General features: G+C 41.9%; 1 protein-coding gene across 1 annotated transcript in view; it reads left to right on the top strand.

Annotated features, from left to right (window-relative positions):
- Positions 1-3,232: 3,232 nt before the first annotated feature.
- Positions 3,233-17,529, top strand: part of CCDC178 (coiled-coil domain containing 178) — a 252,965-nt gene continuing 238,668 nt past the window's right edge. The window contains exon 1 of the mRNA XM_054985554.1: positions 3,233-3,306. The gene's annotated coding sequence lies outside the window, so the exon portion shown is untranslated. The remainder of the gene's footprint in view (positions 3,307-17,529) is intronic.

Genomic DNA, 17,529 nt, shown 5'->3' with positions numbered 1-17,529 from the left:
ACAGAGCAGACAGAATGGTTAGATGATGGCTCTGTAAGCTGTGCCCTGCTGTTACTCAGTCCTGGTACAGAAATGGCCCCATGTTCCTACTAAATGTTTTGCGGGCATCAGCACCAAACAGTTGGACAGCCATCTGATTCTGCCCAAACAATTGCTTGAGAGGGGTAGTTTGGATCTGCTATTGCTGGATTATTTAAACTGCCCAAAATATCACACCCTCCCAGAGTACAAAGGAACAAGAATACTATTAATGCAATATTAATACTAATAATGCAATATGATTTCTTTGAAATCATATTATTTTCAAGCACTATTGCTGAGTATTTTCAAGAGGTGCTGGAACTCCGTTCCCCCACATTCCCTCTGAAAAAAAGCCCTAATTATATTTCTATAAAGTGCAAAAGTGTAAAACATGCTCCAATAATATTCATATATTCTTAATACCATACTTACTACTATACACATCTATTCTACATAATAAATATACCAATAAATATTTCCATTAAAATCTCTACAAAATATCCATATTTCATTTTGTTTCATTTATCCAACTGGTGGGGAAGTTCTTTATATATATATGCAGTCCAACAGGCAAATTCCCATGGTACAACTATGTGCACTGAGCAATAATAGCTCTTTATCCAATGCAGGTAACTGTTATTATGTCCACATATATTTGCTCTATGACAGCTTCTTGAATCAAGAGTCCTTGAGACTCTATGAGAAGTCTATGAGAAGTCACACAGTGGCTAACCAGTTACCATGGATGGCCAATAATAGGGCATAGAAGCCAAGAACTTCCCCTGATGTTACCTCCTGGCACTGATATAGAGGCGTTTATTGCCTCTGAATACTATTTTAGGAGAAGGAGAAAAAGTTCCCTCTGGCTACTTTCTCTACTCCATACATAGTTTTATATAACTCTCATGTCCCTCCTTAGTCGTCTCTTTTCTAAACTGAAAAGTCTCAGACTCTTCAGCTTTACCTCACATGAAAGGTGCTCCAAATCCCTAATCATCTTAGCCTCTTCTGTCCACAGTCAGCACAGAGAATTAAGCATAATTAAGCTCTGTTGGTTTCAATGGAAATTAAGTATGCCTAACTCTATATAGTAATGTGGCCTCTATCTTTAATTAAGTACCTTCAAATCAGCATTAATACTTAGTAACAATTTTCAATGCATTTGTCTTGTTACTGTTCATAGGAGGTTGAATACAAAAAGGATTTTACTTTACCAAGACATCCACAACATTATGGTACTTAAGACATTTTCATGTAGTCAAATCTTATTGATTATATAGCATTGGCATGAAGACACAAAATAATTGTTTCCTGCCTTTACTTTGGCACCATGTGGGCAAAGATCAAAAAATGGCACCAAACAAAGCAGGCAGCACACTTGCCACAGCTGATAAACTGGGCAAATACTTTATTCCTTCTTGTTTATGACCCTGACAAAAAACGTGGCATAAGACACACACACCCCTGCCAATTTCACAGCCTTCTGACTCAGATATACAGGTAGTGAGATACATGAGTGAGTGGGCATGAAGGGGCCCCCCGGAACTCTCTGCTCAAGGCTCCCCAAAATCCAGAACTGGCCCCGTGCCACTGACCCCCCCAGAGTACAAGTCTGAACCCCTACCACGGCAGGTGAATTGTCAGTTTAGGAAACATCCACAGCCTCTAGAGGTACATTAAGGTTCTTTTGTTCAATCTCCATTTTGTACAAGGTGACACTTTAAGCAAAACCAAGATGAAAATAATCAGACAGTCCAACTTATAAAAGTATTATAGTTGGGCACAGAGCTTATTGCTGACTTAATTTAACCTCTCTACGCTGCTTCTGTTTCCTGTGTTGACTATTTGTAAGAGTACTTGGTACTGTCATCTACAAAAAATGAAAATTAAGTTATCAAGAAACTGAAACATAGCCTTTAAATCAAGCTGTTAAATTTCTTATTTGCTGTTACAGTTCTCCTTTAGCTGCTCTGTGGCATTTGTATCTTGTAAATTCAAAACCATATTCAGCAACCATTTTCCGTATTGAGATGGCCAAGAAATGAGAAAAGGAAACCAGAGAACTTGACAATGAAGAAAAGACAGTCTGTGGTGGAAGACAAGAATAACAGTGATGTCCTAAGCAGAGTTATACCCTTTTAAGCACATTGATTTCAGTGTGTATAAGATTGCTCTGTAAACTACTTACACTGGCATGTTTTCCTTTAAAATTACTGCATTTAAACTACTGGAATTGAGCATAACCATCAAAGTGGCATGTGGAGGATTGCACTGTAGTTGTTCACTAACTTCTGTCCCTATTGTGGAATTTCTATCCAGGGATGAAATCTTCCAAGTTTGCTTTTATTATGTAGCTTACATTTGCATCAATCTTTTGGCAAGGTTTAGTTATAACAGTTTTCTTCATATAAACTACAGTTCACTTACAAGTCTAATAAGATTTTGAACCACCATTGTTAGGAAAGATATACACGCTATGGACCTTATAAAGTGGGCTCTAATCCATGGAAGTTGATGCCAAAATAAATCTTAGTTTGTAAGGTACTACATAACTCTTTGCTGTTTCAGCTTCATAAAGACACAGCAAGTACTGCCCCCTTTGTCACCAAGCACTTTCTGGGCCCTTCAGTTTTAATGCTACTGAAACAAACGGTCGCTCGTGCCCTCAATTTTTCTTTTCAAAAGTTGCGGTCTCTTTTTAAACCGCAAGGTTCGTGTGCTCACCCCCAGTGCCAATTCACCTTCAAGACACCGTTTCTGTCAACGCGCATTCCGGGCTAGACGCGGGCGACCCTGCGGTGTCTTTGAAAACGCGGCACAGCAAAACGACAATATTCCCGCCTGTCTGGAAACAAGCAGAGAACGAGCTAAAGAGCAGCCTGAGCCTGCGAAGTCGAACGGGGAAGCACGTGGCGCCCTTAATTGCTTCCGTCCACTGTGGCATGGCAGGGGCGTAAGAACTATTCTAATTTCTTCCCGGTGGTCAATTGTGACTCGGCTAGATATTTCGGGACAAGCCCCCTGAAGGCTGGCGTCACACGTTTGCCGGGAGAAACATTAGCAGGTGCTTGCAATAGGCTTGTTTGCAATGTTCGGGCTACTTGGGAAGAGTCCGACCGTGAGGCGGGAGAGGGGAAACCGGGGTGGTGGAGGAGCGCCACACGCACGTCTTGGAAGCAGCCGCCGTTGCCCGGAGACGGGAACAACGAACTCGGACCGAAAGACCGGGCCACTGCCGGGGAGGGAAAGGCAGGTTCACCCAGGCGCTGAAGCGAAGAGGGGGCGGTGAGTTTTAACGTGGAGGAGGGGGAGAGTTCGCGACGGAAGAGCCCAACGAGGGACGTCTGTGGTGGTGGAAAGAAGCGGGGAGCCGCGGCCGCCCTGCGCCCCTCGCTCGCCCCACACAACGGGCTGCATCACGCCCAGTCTGGGCTCGGGTTCCTTCGGAAGCAGCGCGCTCCTCCCCTCGCAAGTCCTTCGCTGTGGGGCTCCTGGGGTGGTTACGAGCTCTCCGTTCCCTTCCGCCCCAGCCGTCTTGTAGGCCTCTGTAAGCGAGCTCAAATGCCAGCCCTTTCCTCAGATCCTGGGATAGGTGGCCATGTCGGCCTGCAGCAGAACAGCAGGATTCGATCCAGTGGCACTTTAAAGGTCAACGAGCTTTCCAAGGTCTGAGCAGTTGAGAGACAAAATCTGAAGGGATACTGAAGATCTTGTTGGTTCCTAAGAGTAAGCCCGATGAAATAGACCTGAGTAGGATTCTGTGTGTCCTGACCTGAGTGGCCCAGACTAGCCCGATCTCGTCATATCTCAGCCAGGTCAGACCTTTTTCGTACTTGGAGGGGCCAAGACAAGGAAGTCTAGGATTGCTATGCAGAGGATGAGCGCCTCTTGTCTTAGAAACCCTAGGGGGTCATCATGAGTTGGTGGTTGTTCCCTGCTGACGCTTTTCACAGCGCTAGGATTCTTTGTGGAGTATTCAGGTCTATTCATTGGGGGTTACTCCCAGGAAAGTCAACATTCTGTTTCCTGTAAGGGTAACAGGGCTGTGGAATCTGTGACAGTTTCTAGTCTGCAGACATTGACTTTTTCCATAGAAGCAATACTTTCCGGTGGAACCTGCGTGTTCCTGTAGTTACCAATGCGCTACATTCAGAGTTTCCCTGCCCCAGTACTTGCAGTAGCTACCCCCACCACCTCCACTGGGGGCTTTTTTATGCCATGTTGGTAGGTTGATACATTACCATTCTTTTAAGAAATCCTCAAAAAGCACCCCCCCCTTGTGCACACAGTAGGGATGGTTGCCATGGGGACTGGAGAAGAGAAAATGGCTGCCATATGTGCAGGATCAGGAGAATCCAGATTTTCTTATCTACATGGTAGTCATGCTGGCTTTGCTGGGAATACTGTTCTTTAAACATTGCATCATAGCAGAATTGGGAGAGATTGTAGAAAAGGTACAGGAACCCAGGAAGTGTACAAATGTACCATTATGCTTTGAAAAAACAGGGGGGGGGGCTCTTTCCCACAGCAAGTAACCCATGTGGAAGAGCTCTTTATATTGGCTAACTGAAGGTTAGCTAATCTACTTTTGCCTTGGACTAAACAAGCAATAGAAGGAGATGGTAGAATGGTCTGTAGCTGTTCAGACTAGTTTATGTTTGTTTCTCAATGCTCCCATGCACCACAAAAACCCCTTTTCTGCTTGTAAAGAATTAGCACATCAGGAAGGAAGATACTAACTCAACCCACTCCTTAGTCTGCTAATCTTCAACTTGCAGGGAGACTTCTATGCAAGGGAATATTAAGAAATATGATTCCTCACACACATCAACACGCTAAAGAGCTTTGGCTTACCACTTCAGAACTGTAACACTGCATTTTATTTCATTCTATTGCATGTTTGCCCTGACCTGGATAGCCCAGGTGAGAAGCTAAGCAGAGTCAGCCTTGGTTAGTAATTGGATGGGAAACCTCCAACAAAGACCAGGGTTGCAGAGGCAGGCAAACCACCTCTAGTAGTCTCTTGCCAGGGGGTCACCGTAAGTCAACTATGAATTGAGGGTACTCCTCCTATTGAATGTTTACGGCCCTTGTCTAAACGATTGATCTACTGAGTTTTTCCTCAAGCACAATAACACACACCTACAATAACAACAAACCTATAGAAGAAGAGTGTTGGTGGGTGGAGCAAGGGGGCATTCCCAAATAGGAGAGTGCTGCAACAAGTGCAAAAATAATCCCACTTCATGTTCACTTTTTCCTTTTTCTATAGTCCAATTTATTACCTTTGCATTCTGCTGTTGCCTGTTGGTTTCATGTTTCCTTGTGCTTTGCTCCCACAATGAAGGCTGAATGCTCAGCATTTCACTGCAAAACCGGGTGTTCTTGCTGCCAGTCTTCTCCACCCCCCAAGTACAAGCAGGAAGGCAGAATGATTGACTAACCCACCCACCCCTCCAGATCTTAATTTTCCTTTTACTGTGGGAGCAGGCAGGATTGTTTTTGAAAGGGAGGAGTTACAGGTTTGCCAATTGACTCAGAGCCAAGCTACAAGTGACTTTTTTCATGTGTAGAACACTTGATCTTTTTCGCAAGTTTTCCTGGGAGCTGAAGTCCCAGTGTCCTTCCCCTCTCTGTTAGAATCGCTGCCTGAAGAGCCAGAGAAAGCTTGCTGCAGCAGCAGCTTTTGCAGATCGTTCCTCCAGTCACAAGCCTGCTGGACAAGAGGGCTCTCAATGATCTTTGGGGGCGAGCAGCTGCTACTTTCTTCCTGGGCATCCTGCTCCTGGGGAGCTGCTCTGGAGAAAGCCGCTGTGTCAGTGAAGCCCCAGCCGCAGCGACAGCAGAAGAATCTGCTGCTGCTCTAACATGCCCTTCCCCTGCTCCTGGAGAAAAACTGGAATGAGGGCATGTTAGAGCAGCAGCAGATTTTTCTGCTGTCGCTGCAGCTGGAGCTTCACCGATGTGGCAGCTTTCTCCAGAGCAGCTCCCTGGGAGCAGGACTCCCAGGGAGAAAGTAGCAGCTGCCCGCCCCCAAATGATCATTGAGAGCAGGTTTGTGACTGGAGGAACGATTCGCAAAAGCTGCTGCTGCAGCCAGCTTTCTTTGGCTCTTCAGGCAGTGATTCTAACAGAGAGGGTAAGGACACTGGGACTTCAGTTCCCAGGGAAACTTGCAAAAATGATCAAGTGTTCTACACGTGAAAAAAATCACTTGCAGCTTGGCTCTCAGAAAAAGAGAGAGCCCTGAAAAACTACAGAAGCAATCCTAAACAGGCCTACTCAGATGTAAGTCCCATGTTATTTAATAGTGCTTACTCCCAGGGAAGTCTCTTTAGAATCACAGTGTATGATTGAAGTCTTCCAGGGCTTTTATCAAGTTTGAGTGATTGAATAGACCACACATACACACATGGACACTCCCCCCCCCCCCTGTACTTTTCCTCACAGCCATTTCAAGTGCTATGATTGAGGATGGAGAGACAGATCAGTACCTGGGCAGGGATGCCAAACAAACTATGATGCACCCAGCAGATCTACTCAGATATAAGTCCCATGTTATTCAGTAGTGCTTACTCCCAGGGAAGTGTCTTTCAAATTGCTGGTATTCATTCCAAATGTTTCCAATCTGATAGGATGGGAGGGGTGCAGAGGGGAGAGGCGGGGTCTCCCCTTCCAAGGACTGGATTGGTAGAGAGGAAGACTTGTTTCCCTGGTAGCTACAGGGAGGGGAGTGGGGACATGTTGGTTGGAAGGGAGACTAAAACCAATGCACAAGGCATGAGTGCATGCCATGTGCATTGGTTTTATTCTCCCAACCAACCGAGTTAATTAATAACATAAGGTCTCACTTCCCTTGGGATCTGATTGATGCAGTTCAGGACAGCAAGCAAGCCTAATGCCTTCCTGCTGCTGGAATGTATGAACTGAAACGAAACACACAAACTTTTTGGTGGAAGAGGCTTGTTTCAATTTAGTTTCCGGAATTTGGTTCAGTGTTCCAGAAGCTGTTTTAACAAGACGAACCAGTAAGTGCTGTATGTAATTTCATCTCATTTTTTCTATTATGCACACCCCTAGTAGATACTTTTTTGTGTCCTTGAGATATACCTTAGGTGTTTAAAGCTGATGTTAAGTAAATATGTAAATATTGTGTCTATTGCTATCTGAAGATCATTTACAATCTGCAACCCCTGAATGGGGTTTCACTTTCCCCAAGCATTGGTGCAACTATGCATACTCTTTTTCTGTACCCCATGACTAACTCTATACCTTGTGAATAAAACTTCAAAAGCGCTGCATTGTTGTTCTTCTGTCGGGGGGGGGGGATTTTCATCCCAGTGAGTACCTTCCTTGCTGCAATATTAGAAGTTTTTCACTGCATTTTCAGTGCATTGCTTCTGAATGGAACCATACAATAATAATAGTTGCATCTGTGGCTCAAGAACATAGTAGCCGAGTACTACATCTCCTACAATGTGGTCTTTGCTTGCTTTGGCTCCAACTAACTCCTACAATTATAGAACTAAGGTTGTTATAAAATCTTGCTTTGTTTAGTACACTTGCCTGTCCTCTCCTCTACTTTCTTTTTTTCTCTCGTCTTTCCCTCCTGCTTCCCCCACCCCCTATTCCATGGTACGTGAGGCATAAACTGGTTTGCGTTGAAGGATTGTAGACATTCAGCCTGATCCTATTATAGGATCATGAAAACCTACTGAATTAGATCCTATGATGTGTGAATTGAAAAGTTGCAAATGTATCTTTCCTGACTTCCTCTTTCCTTCTGAACGCTAATGGTGGAGATCAGGAGCCTTTGGACAAAATGCCCTGAAACACTGAGGGGCTGCAGTAAGGAGAAAAATTGGGGACATTGCCTACCTTTCCCTCTTCCATCAGTGGAGTCTTGGTGCTAGCAAAAACTGGGTTGGTTGAAGAGTGAGGATGTCTGGTTTCTACTGATACCATCTCTTCACTGCAGCACCCTGTGTCACATGGCATTTTATCCATGAAGGTCTTGTGATCCCAGCACTAGCTGTTGGAAAGTATGCAGGAGTTGCTGGGGAAAGGGTAAGACAAGAACCATCTATGTCCGTGAGCACTCTTGCCCTTGTAGTTCAGTCCAGCCTGTTGAATTCATTGAACTGAAACATGCCTAAATACACAGGGTTGGCCTGTGATAGGCCTTCCCTCTATGTTTGAGTGATTAGATACTTCCATGGCAACTGGGGGTGGGTGGGAGGTGATATCATGCATGGTTGTATGATGTAGTTGTATGAAGGCAAATTTGGTTAAGCATGATGTGTAAGACATGGAATATAGATAAGTGGTCCAAAACTAGTTGCTAATAAATTGTACTTTATGAAATGCTTCATGAAAAACTGATATATTTACTTCTTAATCTGTAGGAAAAAGAAAGTCAGCTACTTTGGAAACTGCAACTGTCTCTGAAATATCCTGGCCAGTCAGCAACTTTAGCATATAATTTGATAGATGTTTTGTGTAAGAAACATGTTTATTGTTAATGTCATTTTAAGTTAAATATTATTGGTTAAGCATGGGATCAGGATTTAGAATTGTGCCATCTCCCTTGCCATTAAGGCAATCTCCTCTTAAGAACAGTGGTTTGTGTATATAAATAGAAAAACAAACTATATAAGATTATAGCTCTTATATAGGACAAGAGGAGGACTCACAAAGACTTGTCTCATTGTCCCCTCCCTCACTGTTTCCTTCCTTAGCCTCTTCCCTTTTCCTACTTCTTTCTTCCCAGTCACTAGCTAGCCTCCCTTTATCTGCCACTTGCCTTCAGTTTTCCCTCCTTCCCTCCCCCGTCAACTTCTTCCCAAGAAAACTCTGGCTGAGTTGGTTGGTGCTAGTCGTCCTGTTGCTGAGGTGTGCTGGGCCCAGTTATATGGTGCTAGCTAGACCAGCTGTGCTCAGTTATGTGGTGGAGGACCTGCAAGGACTTGTGGGGAGGGGACTTTGCTTTCTTTTGCGTCTTCCTCCCCACATTATTTCTTCTTTGCAACTCCCATATCATCAGCTTTTCCTGATTCCCTCTCTCCTTCCTACCCAGCAACTAACCTAATTTTTATCTGCTCCACTCATCCTCAGTTATATTTATTATTTACTTGTGGCCTTTCTTTACAATGGGGGCCCAAAGTGGTGTACATCATTCTCCTTTCCTTCATTTTACCCTCACAACAAACAGCCCTGCAAGGTTGGTTGGGCTGAGACAGTGTGACTGCCCAAAGTCACTCAGTGAGCTTTAATGACAGTGGGAATTTGAACCTGGGTGTCAGGCTATGGCAGATAGATCCCTGTACCATTGCAACAAGAAATCCAGGCTCTTGGTTAAATAGCTTTATTCAGAAATCAAATCACTTCTACAGATATGTCCATAGATAGAAGCAAGGTAAGCATCTAAGCAGTAAGAGCAAGATTGACAGGAATAGTAACATGTGGGAAAATCCTCTTAACATTCACGTTTGCTCCTTTTGGTGCGAACTTGTCCTGAGAACGCCTTGCATATTTGTACTATCAAGTTGAGACACTGAGAAAGCAAGAGATCAAAGTTGAGACATAGCAGTGTATGGGAGTGAGCAGTGTACAAGGTCGGAAGCACTGAAAGTTTCTACGGTCCATTAGCTAATGCACCTGCAATAAGCCTGTGAAAGAAACAGTTATGGCATTGGCAATATGACATCAAGTTACAGCATGAAACTGATTCAGAACAACAGGTCAGCATTAGCATTGCTGACAACAGCATCAGCATTGGCATGGATGGGGCTCAGACATGAGTGAACGCCAAACAGTTAAGGTGGGCGGAATTTTTTTCCAAATTCAACTTCACGTTGAAGTACTTCCTTGGCTGGTCAAATTTCCTAGCGGACGCACTTTCATACATGCCCTAACATGACAGCCAGAAGGAGGAAATAATTGATACAGTGTTCTCACCAGCTCAACTGGGAGGAGCGGTGATGACTTGTAGCCAAGTTGCGAAAACACAAAGCAGCACGAAACCTGATCTCTCAGAATGGGGAGAGAGCATAAAAGCTGAAACAAAAAGGGAGGGGGAAAATGTACCTAAATCCAGCTTTGAATTTTTTTCCCCTTGCACCACCACACTGAGCAAGTCTCTGATTAAAGGGAGGGTGGTTGAAAGGGTCTCCCAAATCCTAGTCTAAAACTAGTCTAAAACTCTAACCACTACACAACACTGGCTAGCATGGGTGGCTTCTGTTGAACAGTACCAAGCAACTGGGCCTTGGTGAGTCATGGAAGTTGCATGGGAGTAAGTTACTCAGAGGTGGCTATCAGGCCTGGCCCCAATGAGTCCTCTCTCCCTCAAAGGCTTAAACAGCCTTGTAAAGTGCTTGGTGCCCTCTTCCCCATCTTTCACTGAAAGAAACCAAAGATTGGTGGATGGCAGTACTGTTGTGGTTTCCTACATTAACTTCTCAAAACTACAGGAGCTTCTCTTTTCACTTTGGTTAATTTTCTTTTTCTAAATACGTAAATATGTAACGTTGCTCCTGCATCTGTGTCTTTTTGCCTGATCATTCTCTTGGTGGCTATCGTTCATTTGTCTATATGTGGATCTGGCAGCCTGCTGGCAAAATTTTTGACTTCACAATTTGTATAAAACTGTGGGGTTGTAGCAAACATGGGAATCTTGTTTTGTTAGCATTTCAGATTGCTAATTACAGAATTCTAAAGGCTTTAAGCCAGAGGTGTCACACCTGTCATTTCTGCATCCCATTCATCCATGCCATTCATTGATTTGATCATACTGTGTAACTATATTGCTCTCTTATTATGCTCATGTACTGTGACCATTATATATTCATGCCATCTTGGGCTTGCCTAAAAACGAAAGTACTAATGTTGAGACTGTTATCTCTGAAGTCTGCTACTGATCTTGTACTAAAAAGTAACTTTCTGCAAGAGACAGAGTGAGTCGAATTCCTTGTAATCTGCTGGCTTTCTCTGGCCAGACAAAGCTATTGTGTTTCTCATGAGAATGGGGACTTTCGCGCCTTTTTGCTAACTGCCTCAGGAGAGGGGGAATCCTCCTCTTTATATCAAAGTGCATTTGTGTGTATTCTCATTCCTGCCAATTCCTATTCATCTTTGAAGGACCTGTGAACTTAGTGGATCTCTATAATAAAACCTTTTCAACCAAGACCCTGGAGTACTCGCTGTGAGGAGTTTGGGGATCTATCTGTCATGGACTGCCATTCCTAGAACTGACACAGCCCTCATATGCACAAGAAGGCTGCAGTGAGAGTCAAGAAGAAAAGCACACTACTTTGGGGGGCAGGGGCGGCAAAAACCTCGCCTCCAAGGGTAATAGGAGCCACAACCAGTCCCTCTTGATTAAACCTCAGCTTAGAGACTGAGGAACAAAATCTCCAGCCCTACCAGGTGTTTAAAAAAGAAGTCATCCCTATAAGGTAGGATGCCTGCAAGCTGAGTTCCACAAAAACTGTTGTAGCCAAATTAGGCCAAGGTACTGGATTTAGGTGGAACCCCAAAACCCAAATAATACCACAACAAAGAGTATAATTAATAAATATTAATAAGTATGTAAATGATTACAAATGTAGAAATTGTGGAAGACAGGAAACAAAATAATAAAACTAAATATCTATCCTAAAATACTGTCCAGGCTTTTGTTTTCCTAACACACATGTTATCTTGTCAGATCAAACCACAAGTCCAACAAAAGGTCCAGAGTCCAGGAAGAAAAGGCTTAGAGCTGACACCAAAGCTCGTTGTCAGTTCCATAGTACTAGATGGTGTGTAAGGGGCTAGTATCTACAAATAGTGCACAGAATAGAATGAAAACCCTTGGTTTGTGCCAGGCTGCCCACAGCATGACCCAATCCTGCTTGACCAATCCGGGATGTTACTAGGACAAGTGACTATGTCTCTGCAGCTGAAATGTGTTTTTGATCAGAGCAACCTACCAGTGTTCCTTGTGCAAATTAGATGGAATGCAGTTGAGGGCCTCCCATCTTGGTCTATAGCCTTGAAGACCTCTGATCCCAGGATCTCATCTACGCCTGTGTTCCTCTTACCTCTCTGAGAACTGCTAGCTCAGAGCTGTGTTAATTTCCAGAGATTTCTTTTTCTGGACTTAGGCCCCAAAGCCTGAATCAAAGTTTTGCAAAGCCAAGACATGGATTAAGAAAGAACAGTTTCTTGATAAGGGATATCCAGCCTTGGAGTTCTGTCACAAGGTGGTGGGTGCAACCACTAAATTTCCACCATGGGAGGTGGAGTCAACAAAAATGGCTTCCATGAGAGGCAGAGCCACAGACAAAGGAAGCCCAAGTGTAGAGGAAGGAAGTGTGTTAGAGAGAATAACACCAACACTGGTGGTAACTGCTGTCAAAACCATGTTATTTTAATCTGCACAGCCAGACTGATTTCCAGTGGCCAATGAGAAGTCTTGTTCAACAGGGGCTCCACTTGGCCCAACCCACTTTCTAAAAACACTTGGTGGGTATGAAGGAAGGTGTTAGCAGGAACAATGCTGCCCATGGGCTAGGGTTGCCAGTCTCCAGGTAGTGGCTGGAGATCTCCTGGAATTACAACTGGTCTCCAGGCCACAAGAGACCAGTTCACCTGGAGAAAATGGCTACTTTGTAGGCGGACTCTATGGAATTATGCCATGCCAAGGTCCTTTCGCTCCCCAAACCCCAGTTTCTCCAGGTTTCACCTCCCAGATTTCCAGGAATTTCCCAACTTGGAGCTGGCAACCCTACCATGGGCACCACTTTGGGGACCCCTGCTTTAAGCCTTGTTTTTGGTTGTGACCTGGTGTCTCTCCCCCCCGCCCCCATATCAGCTTAAAGTGTATGTGTACAGCTGTCGCTTGCAGCTGAGATTTTTAGACTGAACATTTTGAATTTATTTGCTAGGGGGAATTAATAGTGTTTTGTCTACCACCACCACCATTGTTACTGTTATTAATACATTTTGATGTACAAAGGACTTCTGTGTGACTAATGGATAGGGGAAGAGGGGTGATTAGCCTTGCTCCGGCTACATGCACTGTGAAGGCACTGGGGGGGGGGGAGGATATAGATATATATTGTTCATTTTCCTAGAGCAATTAGTAATAGTAGTGAAATGTGTCATGGTATTTTCAACTGTTGACAATTACGGAGATATTAAACTGACATTGTTAAAGTTGTAATTTGAAAAGCAATATATTAAGTTGGTACAGCGGAACTATATGATAGTAGGTAGGACTTTTTTTGTTATGGTATGCGCTACTGGCACCTTTTTGTTTACAAAAAAAGCACTAATATTAGGTATACACAGGATCCCAAATCCTGTGTTTCTCTTGTAACATTAATGCAGAGGCATATGGGGGCATTTGTAGGGGAGAATCAGTGACAATGAGATGGGGCCTTTCTCCCTGTCAGTTCTTCTCTCCCCTCCCCCCAATATGTGTTACCACATTTAGAGCCAGCGTGTTGTAATGGTTAGATTGTTGATATAGTCCCCAGTCTGGCATAGAAGCTTGTTGAGTGACCTTGGGCCAATCACAAATGCTCAGCCTAACCTACCTCACAGGATTGTTATGAGGATAAAATGAAGGAGGGGAGAATGTAAGTTATTTTGGGTCTCATTGAGAAAAGTGGGATATAGATGAGGAAAAATAAAGAATGTTACAAATATTTATTTGGGAACACATCTTTGCAAAGTAATGTGCAGTTCTACTTTGAAATAATTAAGCAGGCTTAACAGAAAGCAAATACCATTGAAGGATACTGCATATCTCCATTGTGTCTAATTTTAGGATCTCTCCCCCCCCGCCTTTTATAGTGCCTACACATAGAATCCTCTAGTTTTTGCTGTTTTTATGGGGAAATGTTTTCCTTTCAATGACAGGGATGTCAGATAATCATCTTATAAACCAGAAACAGTCAATTCGATAATACTATTTAAGAGGGGAAACATAGATTATAAATATATATAATAGAGAAGGCTATAATAGAAATGGGCTGGAAGTGAATACTTAAAATAACACAGTGAATTGTGAGAGCCTTTGATCTCATTATCAATGTACAAGACAGTAAGTTATTTTTAGCCCTTATTCATATAAATTGTAAAGCTTTTTTCAAAGGTAAATGGTTCATTTAAATAGATGTTGGTAGGGTCTGATGGAAGAATGAGAACATTCAATGTTTCATATTCTGTGGATCAGATTAATTTAAATGTTCCTTCATTAAAAAGCCCTGAAGTTGAATCACATGTGTATTGTAGCCTAAATCAAATACCAAACTAGTGCCACCAAACAAGTTTTAAGTTTTGCCTCATAGGAAAAAGGCTTTGTATAAACACACAAATGTTAGTTTCATTGTGCAATGAAATAGATTGTTCAATAGCTTACTTAAATAAGAAGAGCTCAGTGGAAATCCGTGATCATTTTCAGTTATACAAGTCCTTCTCCACATGTAGAAGTTAGGGAGGGGAATGCTTGCAAGCTTCTTGTAGATTAAGATGTTGAGCATTATCTATTTCCTAGAACAAAGACTGCAAACAGCTGTGGTAAAACTGACAAGGGGTTTTTCTGCATGCTCAACATTCAGTCATGAGGATTGGATCCATTTTGGCTTTCTTTAATTCTGCACTTGTGGGAGTTGAACCCAAGTGATGTCTGTTCCCCCGCCCCCTGCACTTAGAAAAGTGCAGGGGGCGGGGCTTTCTAGGGGATGTCGATGATGGCAGCATTTTTTGTCAGCTTAAGCTGGTTCTTCTTCATCCTCTTCCTCTTCTTTCTGTTCCTTCTTCATGTGTTATAACTTCATAACTTTTGGACATTAGAGGGTTTTTTTGGTTAACCCCTACTTCACCCCGTACATGAGTTCCAATGAGATAGTTCAAATTTTTATTGCCCAGAGATTCAGTTTCGTGACTGGACAATCTCAATCATGTGTTCATAGTGAGCCTATCTGGAACAATTGAATGACAACACCAGAGAATCACACATGCCCTGTAAACACCATGCTTAGAGTCATATGAGAAATGAAAGTTAAGGAACAAACAGAGTGCATAGTCAGTAAAGCACTGGTCTTCTTTGATGTTAATTTTAATTTGGATATTTTTTTAAGACAATGGGCAAAAGGAAATTGTCTGCAATGAAACAACATTGTTATTATAGAATAAAAAAGGGCATTGGAAAAAAATTGGACAATGAAAAAGGAAAAACAGATTAATGTACAAAATATGGTCTTCCACAGCTTGTGCTGGCAAACAGACTGTTGAATTACTTCCTACTGCTGAGGTTAGCGTGCACACATTACACATAACACAAGAACGATTTTTTCAATAAGGGAAACTTACAGGGGAAAGTGAGTGGGAAGGGAAAGGGAGGGAGTGATTGGACACTAGCATTCAGACATTCAGTGTGCAGATATATAAATGGGAGGGCAAAAGGCCAGGCAAAGGCTTGCATTGAAGAAGAAAAATTGCATGTCCAAAAAATCCCAATCTTAATTCTGCTTTAAAAAAAACATCAGAGAATATGTGCAGGCAAAAAAAAAAAAAACAGGAAGAAACTGATTCTGCTGCAGGTGCAGCCTTTCACCGTGTGGAAGCAATTTGAACACTAAATCCATGTAGGGAATACCCCAAGGAGAAGCCCCTTCAGTGAAGCTGACAAGAATTTTCTCCCCCCCCCCCACGCCTTGTCAGTTTCAGCCCTTAAGAGAAGATGTTTCTTGGGACACACTACAGAGGTTGGTGGGAGTGGTCAGGTTCACTTCCAATCCTTCTGCATCCAGTTGTAGATAATTTGTTTTCTACATATAATTGGGCATTAGTAGCAGGACCCCACATCATTTATTACAATGTCTATGCTGGAAAATGGTTTTCATGATATCCATACATTCTAGCTATCTATTATAGATTGTTTAATGAATTGATTTTATGACGTTTCTTCCCCCTCCCATCAGAATAATTTCAAAAACTATCCAATCGATACAAAATATTATATTGGAACTGGCAAAAAGTTATTAGTTTATTTCTTGTAGATAAGATAACTACTTTTGATGCATTCTAAACTAATTTTTTGAAATGAACTGACATTTTTTTTTTAAACAAAAAGAATTCCAAAACGGAGAGTGACTTGCCTTATCCATTTTTCTTTTTGGATGAGCTGGTTGCCTTAGTAACTGCAAATTGAAACTTAGTTTTAATATAATTGCTCCATATGTTTATACAAATCACACATCACTGTAGTCCCTTAAAACAGTGAAAATTGTTGATAGAAATGTAAAAGAAAATTAATGATCAAATGCTTTGTGTAAAAATCCACACATGATTTAAATCATATACTTATTAAGCATACTGTTATCTTATTCATGTTTTAATTTGTGCTCCTCAATTTAAAAATACTGAAAAGAGAATTCCTAATACGTGTAAGCAGAGCCTCACCTGCTGTAAATTATTCAAAGCTGAAGCAAAGCACTTGGCAAAGTTGAAAACATTTTAATGCAGTGTGAAGCTGATTTTAAAACAGTTTTGTTTGACACTGACAGATTTATTCTATATGCAGGGATTCCTTCTGTTTAGATGTTGAAAATGATATGCCCACATGCTATCCTACTATGTTTTTTTCTGGCAACAGAGATACTACTTCAAGTTGATTGATAAAATCTGTGCCTTGATCCAGTGGTTAGGAGGATCACCAGATTAGGATCATGAAGATTACATGAGCAGGATAGTTTCCATAAGTGCACAAACATGCAGAGGGAAAAAGGGCAGATCTAGAGTCCGGCCTTATTACTTAGTGTTGTGATCAATAAACTGACCAATTCACAGAGATTAAATTTTCATGTTATTTTAATCAAGGATTTAAATTATAGATTAGTTGTATAATAAATTGTTGATTCCTTTAAAAACTTTGCTGAATGAATACTGGAATTTATTATAGAAGGTTTCAGTTGTCTCTTGTATTAATTGTGCAAGTGTTTTCTTAATTTTCATGCTGAAACTTTTTAAAGAACTTTTTTTTACAAGCATTAGTGTAACATTATGCCTTGCAGTGAATGAAGAATTTTGTTTGTGCTGAATTTTCACTTTCCTATTTGAAATGTTAGTTTTATATGTAATGCCTTTAAAAGCTATAGTGACAAATTATTCTTGCTAGAGTAGTTTGAAGCACTAAGCAATTTAAAATGTTGTGTTGTTAACTATTTAATTTTATTTAATGAAGTGTGAAATAGAATGTAGAAGCATTTACATGTAGTTTACCTGATGAAACTGAGACCTGTAGTAATATTCAGTATTTTCTTCCCACCTCTTTTCTGCTTTATTAATGTAATACACTACATACACAATGCATTATGTGGTTGAAGCAATATTACTTGGTTATTTTCACTTTATTTTAAAACATATTTATTTAGAAATACGACCTGTTGATTGTGTACCTTAAGGAAAAGACAATGCAAAGTTCCCTAAAGTGATCATAGTAATAAGATATTTTGC

This window comes from Eublepharis macularius, chromosome 7 (assembly GCF_028583425.1).
Source record: "Eublepharis macularius isolate TG4126 chromosome 7, MPM_Emac_v1.0, whole genome shotgun sequence".
Classification (NCBI taxonomy): Eukaryota; Metazoa; Chordata; class Lepidosauria; order Squamata; family Eublepharidae; genus Eublepharis; species Eublepharis macularius.
The sequence above is the reverse complement of the archived record's forward strand: the minus strand, read 5'-3'. Positions and strand labels throughout refer to the sequence as shown.